Source organism: Mandrillus leucophaeus, unplaced genomic scaffold (assembly GCF_000951045.1).
Source record: "Mandrillus leucophaeus isolate KB7577 unplaced genomic scaffold, Mleu.le_1.0 Scaffold243, whole genome shotgun sequence".
Taxonomy (NCBI): Eukaryota; Metazoa; Chordata; class Mammalia; order Primates; family Cercopithecidae; genus Mandrillus; species Mandrillus leucophaeus.
This window is the reverse complement of record NW_012102510.1, coordinates 2,653,286-2,661,422: the sequence shown is the minus strand read 5'-3', so window position 1 is coordinate 2,661,422 and position 8,137 is coordinate 2,653,286. Positions and strand designations below refer to the sequence as shown.

The 8,137-nt window shown below is 45.1% G+C and overlaps 1 pseudogene; it reads left to right on the top strand.

Moving 5' to 3' along the window:
* The first annotated feature begins 767 nt into the window (after nucleotides 1–767).
* Nucleotides 768–1,723, top strand: LOC105541688 (annotated as a pseudogene).
* The last annotated feature ends 6,414 nt before the right edge of the window (nucleotides 1,724–8,137 follow it).

The window sequence follows — 8,137 nt, the reverse complement described above, 5'->3', positions numbered from 1 at the left end:
ATCCTGAAATAAGAAAATAGAGATTAGGTGCTGCGAGGGATTAGGGTGGTGGAGAAGGTAGGTGTCTGTTCCGTTTATAAAGGGGTAGCACAAGGGAGCTTTATGGGGATGGAAGCCTTCTCTGTCTTGAATGTGGTGGTGGTTACATGTGAAATAACTGAATGGATTTAAACTCACACAAATAAGTGCACATAAAACTGGTGAAATCTGAATACACTCTGGATTGCACCAACGTCAATATCCTGGTTTTAACATGGTACTATAGTTGTGCCGGATGCTACCAATTGGGGAACTGAGTGAAGAGTGCATGGCTTCTACCTTATAATTTTTGTTACCACTGCATGTGAATCTATACTTATTTTAAAACAAAAAGTTAAAAATCAAAATAAATAATGAAAGGAATGAATTATAACCTATTGAATAAAATGGAAAACCGTGAGTCCATACTGCCATAAATTAATGAATAAGTGGAAAGTTTGATGAGGAATGGGATATTGATGTAGCCTCAAAGTACCTCCCAACTCTGAACTGAAATAGGAAAATAATAACTTTAAAATAGAGAAACATGGCAGATACTGCCTTAACGAAAGAATCAAAGTGGATATCACCAGTATTCAAATCATGTGCCACCTCATAGGCTGAAATGAGAAGGGCACAACATTGCCTCTGTCATCTTCCTATCCAAGATGAGAACCTGAGGATGGCGGGAAGGGCTGGTGGTCAGGGGCCTGGAGTGGCGGTTGCACTTAATCTCAGCTGCTGGCACCATGTCCTGCGTTTTGGTGCCTTACCATGTGAAAGGCACCATAGCCCTGCAGGTGGGTGACGTGCAGACTTCCCAATGCCGGCCTGGCATGCTGGTCATTGATGTCATCTTCCCCTGAGTCACTCCCCTCGAGGAGATCATGTTTAAGAATTACTACACAGCGGCTGGGCACGGTGGCTCACGCCTGTAATCCCAATACTTCGGGAGGCCGAGGCAGGTGGATTCCCTGAGGTCGGGAGTTCAAGACCAGTCTGACCAACATGGAGAAACCCCATCTCTACTAAAAATACAAAATTAGCTGGGGTGGTGGTGCATGCCTGTAATCCCAGCTACTCGGGAGGCTGAGGCAGAAGAATCGTTTGAACCTGGGAGGCGGAGGTTGTGGTGAGCCGAGATCGTGCCATTGCACTCCAGCCTGGGCAAAAAGAGTGAAACTCCGTCTCAAAAAGAAAAAAAAAAAAAAAAAAGAATTACTACACAGCTTTTTAGAGCATCCGTGTCTGTCAGCACACCTCAGCACACACATCAGCCAAGTGGGTGACTTGACTACGGGACTACTGTCTGATGCCTGACCCACACAGTGAGGAAGGAGCCCAGGAATATGTGTCGCTGTTCAAGTATCAGATACTGTGTGATATGGCCAGAGTATCGGAGCTACGCCTGATTCTGCAGCAACCATCACCACTGTGGCTGTCTTTCACAGTGGAGGAGCTGCAGATCTATCAGCAGGGACCAAAGAGCCCCTCCATGATCTCCCCCAAGTGGCTCTCTCCCCCAGTGCCCTGGGAGCAACCTGCACTCCTCTATGAGGGGCTCCCAGACCCCAGCAGGCTATCCTCCAAGGTGCAGCAGATGTGGGCACTGACAGAGATGATCCGGGCCAGTCACACCTCCGCAAGGATCGGCCACTTTGATGTGGATGGCTTTTATGACCTGAACTTGCTCTCCTACACTTGAATGGTGGCTCCTAGCCAAGATATTGGCCTTTCTGTGCCCACTCAGACTTGTTTGGGCCACCAGAGGCCAAAGTGTGTTTGCTGTGCATTCCAAGTGTTGCCTGCATGCCTGTTCTGTCTGGGCGATGTTCACAGATTCAAGATTCTCGGGGACTTACTGTGTTGCTTCAGCATGAGCTCCTGGCAGGGGAGCGCTCTGTCTTCGCCTGGCTGCAGCTCAATTCTTCCTTCTACCCAAAAACACTTTAGTCAGTTGTACTTACTAAGAATCCCTGAGTGCCCTCTGCCCCTCTTGCCAACATGCACACTCCCGTCTTCTGCCTGCTCCCTCACCTCAGTGCAGTTGGGTTGGGCTGACGTACTAGAACGTGTTCCATGTATTGTCCTCCATTAACTCAGGACAACCATTAAGTGATGCAGGCTGCTCTTCCTTCATGTGAGAAAACCCCGTTTCCCTCTGGTTCTTCCTGGCTCCGCCCCTGGTGGCTATTATGAAGTAGTGCTGCTGTATGTCTTGGACCTGGAAAACTGGACATGTGTGAGACTCAACAGTTTTCTTGGGGGAGTTCAGTGACCTTTTGGTGGTCACCTTCTGCTCTCATCCATGAGTTCTTACATAGCCCCACTCAGCTGCTTCTGGAAGGGTGATGAAGCAGTAGTCCTCAGTGTGTGTGTGAGTGAAGAGGACCTTGTGGTGGCAGGGACCATGCTTCATTCATGGTTGTGTCCTCAGCTCAGGGCCTGGTATGCAGCAAGATCAATAAATACTTATGGAAGGAGAAAAAAAAAAAAGAAGAAGAAGAAGATGCAGAACCTGACCTAGCCACAAGGAAACATCAGACAAACCCAAACTGAGGGACATGCTACAAAATAACAGGCTTCTAACCTTCAAAAGTATTAGCTCCTAAAGTGCTAGAATTACAAATGTGAGTCACCATGCCTGATTAAAGGACATTATTGAGATAAGTGATAAAACTTGAATGGGGTTTGAGGATTAGGTGGTAACAACATATTACATTGTTTCCTGATTTTGATGGCTATATTTTGGTTATATAAGAGAATGTTTTTTTTGTTGTTGTTGTTGTTGTTTTTGTTTTTGTTTTTTTTTTTTTTTTTGAGACGGAGCCTCCCTCTGTCACCTATGTTGGAGTGCAGTGGTGTGATCTTGGCTCACTGCAACTTCTGCCTCCCAGGTTCAAGCGATTATCCTGCCTCAGCCCCCTGAGTATCTAGGACTGTAGGTGCCCGCCACCTCACCTGGCTAATTTTTGTATTTTTAGTAGAGATGGGGTTTCACCATGTTTGGCCAGGCTGGTCTTGAACTCCTAACCTCAGGTGATCCACCCACCTCCGCCTACCAAAGTGCTGGGATTACAGGCATGAGCCACTGTGCCTGGCCACCATTCTTATTTGTAGGAAATACACATTAAAGCATTCAGGGATGATCAGGCCTCAGGTTAACAACTTAATTTTTTTTTCAACCCAAAAAGTATGTGACTAAGCACCTTAACTTTAAGTGGTTCAGAGAGAAAAGTTATGTGTACTATATCTGTGACTTTTCTGTAAGTTTGGGATTGTTTTAAAGTAATATATTTTAAAATACCAACCAAGGTTATCTGCACACTTTTTTTTTTTTTTTTTTTTTTTGAGAGGTAGTTTCACTCTTTCTCCCAGGCCAGAGTGCAGTGGTGCAATCTCAGCTCACTGCAACCTCCACCTCCCGGGTTCAAGCAATTCTCCTGCCTCAGCCTCCGGAGTAGCTGGGATTACAGACCCCTGCAACCACACCCAGATAATTTTTATATCTTTAGTAGAGATGGGGTTTCACCATGTTGGTCAGGCTGGTCTCAAACTCCTGGCCTCAAGTGATCCACCCTCCTTGGCTTCCCAAAGTGTTGGGATTACAGGTGTGAGCCACCATGCCCAGCTTACTTAAGGTTTTGTACAGAGACTGGTACAATAAATGTTAATATGTCCACCGTCTAGATTTAATAATTTTAAAAATGTCACAAGGCAAAATTTTCCAGACTGAGCACTGGGGTCATGTGAGGCCCAGCAAATAAAAATAACGTGCCCAAGGCCATACGGTCAGCCAGTTGTGACAGAGTTTCACTTTGAACCTTGGCAGTTTGGCTCCAGAATCTTAATTACTACATGAAACTGCCTCTGTACAGATATAAGGAAATGTTTATATGATTTAATTTCAATCATGTGTCTGTATATGACTTACAGTCTTTTCTGTACTTTTTCTTGCAAGGTTGCATTTTTTTTTAAATTTTTTTTTTATTTTTATTTATTTTTTTATTTTTTAGATGGAGTCTCACTCTTGTTGCCCAGGCTGGAGTGCAATGGTGCAATGTCAGCTCACTGCAACCTCTGCCTCCCGGGTTCAAGCGATTCTCCTGCCTCAGTCTCCCAAGTAGCTGGGATTACAGGTGCTCGCCACCATGCCCGGCTAATTTTTTGTATTTTTAGTAGAGACAGGGTTTCACCATGTTGGCCAGGCTGGTCTGTAAGTCCTGACCTCAGGTGATTCGCTGCCTGGGCCTCCCAAAGTGCTGGGATTACAGGCGTGAGCCACTGTGCCCGGCCTCCAACCATTTGAAAGTAAGTTGCAGACAACAATCCCCTTCAATTCTAAATTCTTCAGCACGCATCTCCTAAAAGTAAGTACATTCTCTTACATTATCATGTTATGTTTACACACCTAAGACAATTAGGAATAATTCCCTAATATCACTTAATATCCAGTCCATATTTAATTTTCCCCAGTTGTCCCATACATCTTTTATAACTTTTTTAAAAGACAAGATTCAGTCCAGGCTCATTTATTCCATACACACGCACTTCTTTAGTCTCTTAAACTAAAACAGTGTGTTCGTTTTAAATATGCCAATCCCCAGCATTTAAAGATCCCTGTAATCCCAGCATTTTGGGAGGCCAAGGCGGGAGAATCACTTGACATCAGGAATTTGAGATCAGCCTGGACAGCCTAGTGAGACCCTCCCATCAATCTCTACAAAAAAAAAAATTAAAAATAAAAAAAAATTAGGCAGGCATGGTGGCAGTATTTGTTTTGTTTTGTTTTTGAGACAGGGTTTCAGCCTGTCACCCAGGCTTGAGTGCAGCAGTGCAATCTCAGCTCACTGTAGCCTTGGCCTCCCAGACTCAGATGATCCTCCCATCTCAGCCTCCCGAATAGCTGGCACTACAGGGGTACACCACCACGTGTGGCTAATTTTTGGTATTTTTTTTGAAAGGACGGGGTCTCACTATGTTGTTGACAATGTCATCTGACTCATCTTTTAACTTTTTCCTTGAAGAAGACAAAATGCCACCATCAGGCATGGTGGCTCATGCCTATAATCCCAGCACTTTGGGAGGCCGAGGCTGGCAGATCACTTGAACCCAGGAGTTCCAGACCAGCCTGGGCAACATAGCAAGACCACCTCTCGATTATAACATTATTACTTTTTTAAAAAATGCCACCAGTTCATGTATTTAGACAACTTTATCACTATTGCTCAGAGGAAAAGCCTGTCTTGGTCTAGCAGAATTCCACAGGACATTCTTTTATTTGGTAAAGTAGGAAATTCTAGGATCTGGTAGCGCATTAATGTAATTACTAAAATGATACCACTCATACCAGCTTGGATTAGTAACTTCTCAAGTAATTTGGAAACAAACAAACAAAAAGCCCATTTAACACTGAAAGTGAAAATAATTCCAACTTTGTTTCACTTGAAGCAAGTTTCACTTGAAGCAACACAATCCTGTTGTGTTGCCAGTGTCCACTTTGTAGCTTTTTGCTAATCAACAAAGCCATCCTTTCTGTCTCACGAACTGTTCCCTGGCCATTTCACAATCTTTGTTGCAAGCATTAGGGTTTTGTGGGTGATGCTAAAAAGGGGATGTTTTGTTTCATTTGATCATTAGGACCTTTAAAAGAGTAACAAGTTATTCTGCTGGGATTCCCAAAAATGTAGCTGGGAAGAACAATGTAGCCGGGAAGAACAATGTAGCCGATCAAAAGCTGAAAATTACTTTCAAGGACTCAGGAAGGGAACATGTGGTATGTGCTGCACGATATCTGTTAAAACAGCCACTGTGCTGAAATTCCTTTGTGGGGAAAGGTAGAGATTTTTACAAATGCAAGACAAAATGTTACTTCTCTGGGTATGACCACAGTAACAAGGACACAGAAAAATAGGTCAGAACCAGAGGAAAGATGGGGTTATCTGTCCTGAGAATCAAAGCGTCCTGTGGATCCTCACTCTGAGAGTGCCTGGGAATAAGAAGCTGAGTTTCATCGACAGCAGCAGGAAGCACAGAATGAGAAAAGCAGGAAGCAAGTTCTAGTAGCCACAGAAGTTAGTTGCTTTGACCATAGGCATGATACCAGAATTTCAGAAGTGACAGAAAAAGCAGGCAGACAGATGGCAGAGATGTTTGCTGGAACCCTCAAGCCCTAAGGAAGAGTCTTGATTATGTTATCATCGCTTCTGAACACTTTAGCAACCACAGCTCGGTCTGTGAGGAAAAGCCCTGCTGGCCCTTGAGACTGGTGTGAGGGACTGTCCTGCTCTGGGAAATGCGGGAGGGCTAAATCGGAAAAGCCCAGGCAGGGTGTCCAATCTTTTGGCCTCTCTGGGCCATATTGGAAGAAGAAGAATTGTCTTGGGCCACACATAAAATACACTAACATTAATGATAGCTGATGAGCTAAAAAATAAATGGCAAAAACATCTCATAATGTTTTAAGAAAGTGTAGGAATTTGTGTTGGGCCTCATTCAAAGCCGTCCTGGGCCGCATGTGGCCTAGCTTTTGCACAAGCTTGGCCTAGGGGGTCTTGGTGAGATAAAAGCTGTGATGGAGCTTTGAAACTCAAAGCATCATTTTTCACAGTTGTTTTGGAGGGTAACCAATTAGCATTTTCTGCGTGGTTGTTTGGGCATCACAAGAAAAGGGCTTCTGAGAAAGCCCCGGCTCCTGGGACAACAGTACAGGTAGCACCTTCAACCTCCAGCCTCTGCAATGCACAAGGAGAGAACAATCGTGCTTCCTGTTGGCCAACATGACACCTTTATCACGGCCCATGAGTCACAGAGGGACTCGGGCCCTGTCTGGCTCCTTCTTAGAATGTGCATTTTCACGGCTCATGCGGCAGGTGCTGGTGAAACTGGCCCCTTCTCCAGGGAGCATTGACACATTTCTAATACCAGGATGAAAACCAGTGCCAGGCCAGGCCATGGAGACAAGCGACTTCTGAAATGCTGGTGTCCTGCAGATGTACAGGCCTGAATCTAATTTTTTTTTTTTTTTTTTTTTTAAGAGACAGGGCCCAGCTGTGTCACCCAGGCTGGAGTGCAGTGGTGCAAACTTGGCCTACTGCAGCCTCAACCTCTTGGGCTCAGGCAATAATTCTCCCACCTCAGCCTCCCAAGTAGCTGGGACTACAGGTGCATGTCACCATGCCTGCCTAATTTTTAAACTTTTTATAGAGACAGGGTCTCACTATGTTGCCTAAGCTGGTCTTGAACTCCCGGTCTCAAGCAATCCTCTCACCTTGGCCTCCCAAATCATTAGTATTACAGTTGTGAGCCACGACACCCAGCCAGGATCTGAATCTATAATTCACTATCCTAGTTGTGACACCAGGAAGCCTCAGATTTGTCATGTTAGAGTCTGTGTGGCCATCTGGTTTAATGGGGCTGATGAAGATGCTTCTTAGCAGTTCTTTAATTCCCATGATGAGATGTTAGAAATCGAGGCCCTCAAAGAGTTGTCCCCAACAAGAATAGGACAACCCAGTGTCTCACCAAAAAATTTCCTCCAGACTCATTTAAATACAGAAGCTGAGCTGGGTGTGGTGGCTCACATCTCTAATCCCAGCACTTTGGGAGGCTGAAGGGGGTGGATGACCTGTCATCAGGAGTTCGACATTAGCCTGGCCAATGTAGTGAACCCCTGTCTCTATTAAAAATACAAAAATTGGCTGGGTGCAGTGGCTCATGCCTGCAATCCCAGCACTTTGGGAATCAAGGTGGGTGGATCACCTGAGGTCAGAAGTTCAAGACCAGCCTAGCCAACGTGATGAAACCCTGTCTTTACTAAAAATACAAAAATTAGCCTGGCATGGTGGTGGATTCCTATAGTCCCAGCTACTTGGGAGGCTGAGGCAGGAGAATCTCTTGAACCCGGGAGGCGAGTTTGCAGTGAGCCGAGATTGTGCCACTGTACTCCAGCCTGGGTGACAGAGCAAGACTCTATCTCAAAAAACAAAAAACAAAAACAAAAACAAACAAACAAAAAAACAAAAACAAAAAACAAAATTAGCCTGGCATGGTGGCAGGGCACCCTGTAGTCCCAGCTACTCGGGAGGCTGACGCAGAAGAATTGCTTGAACCCAGGAGG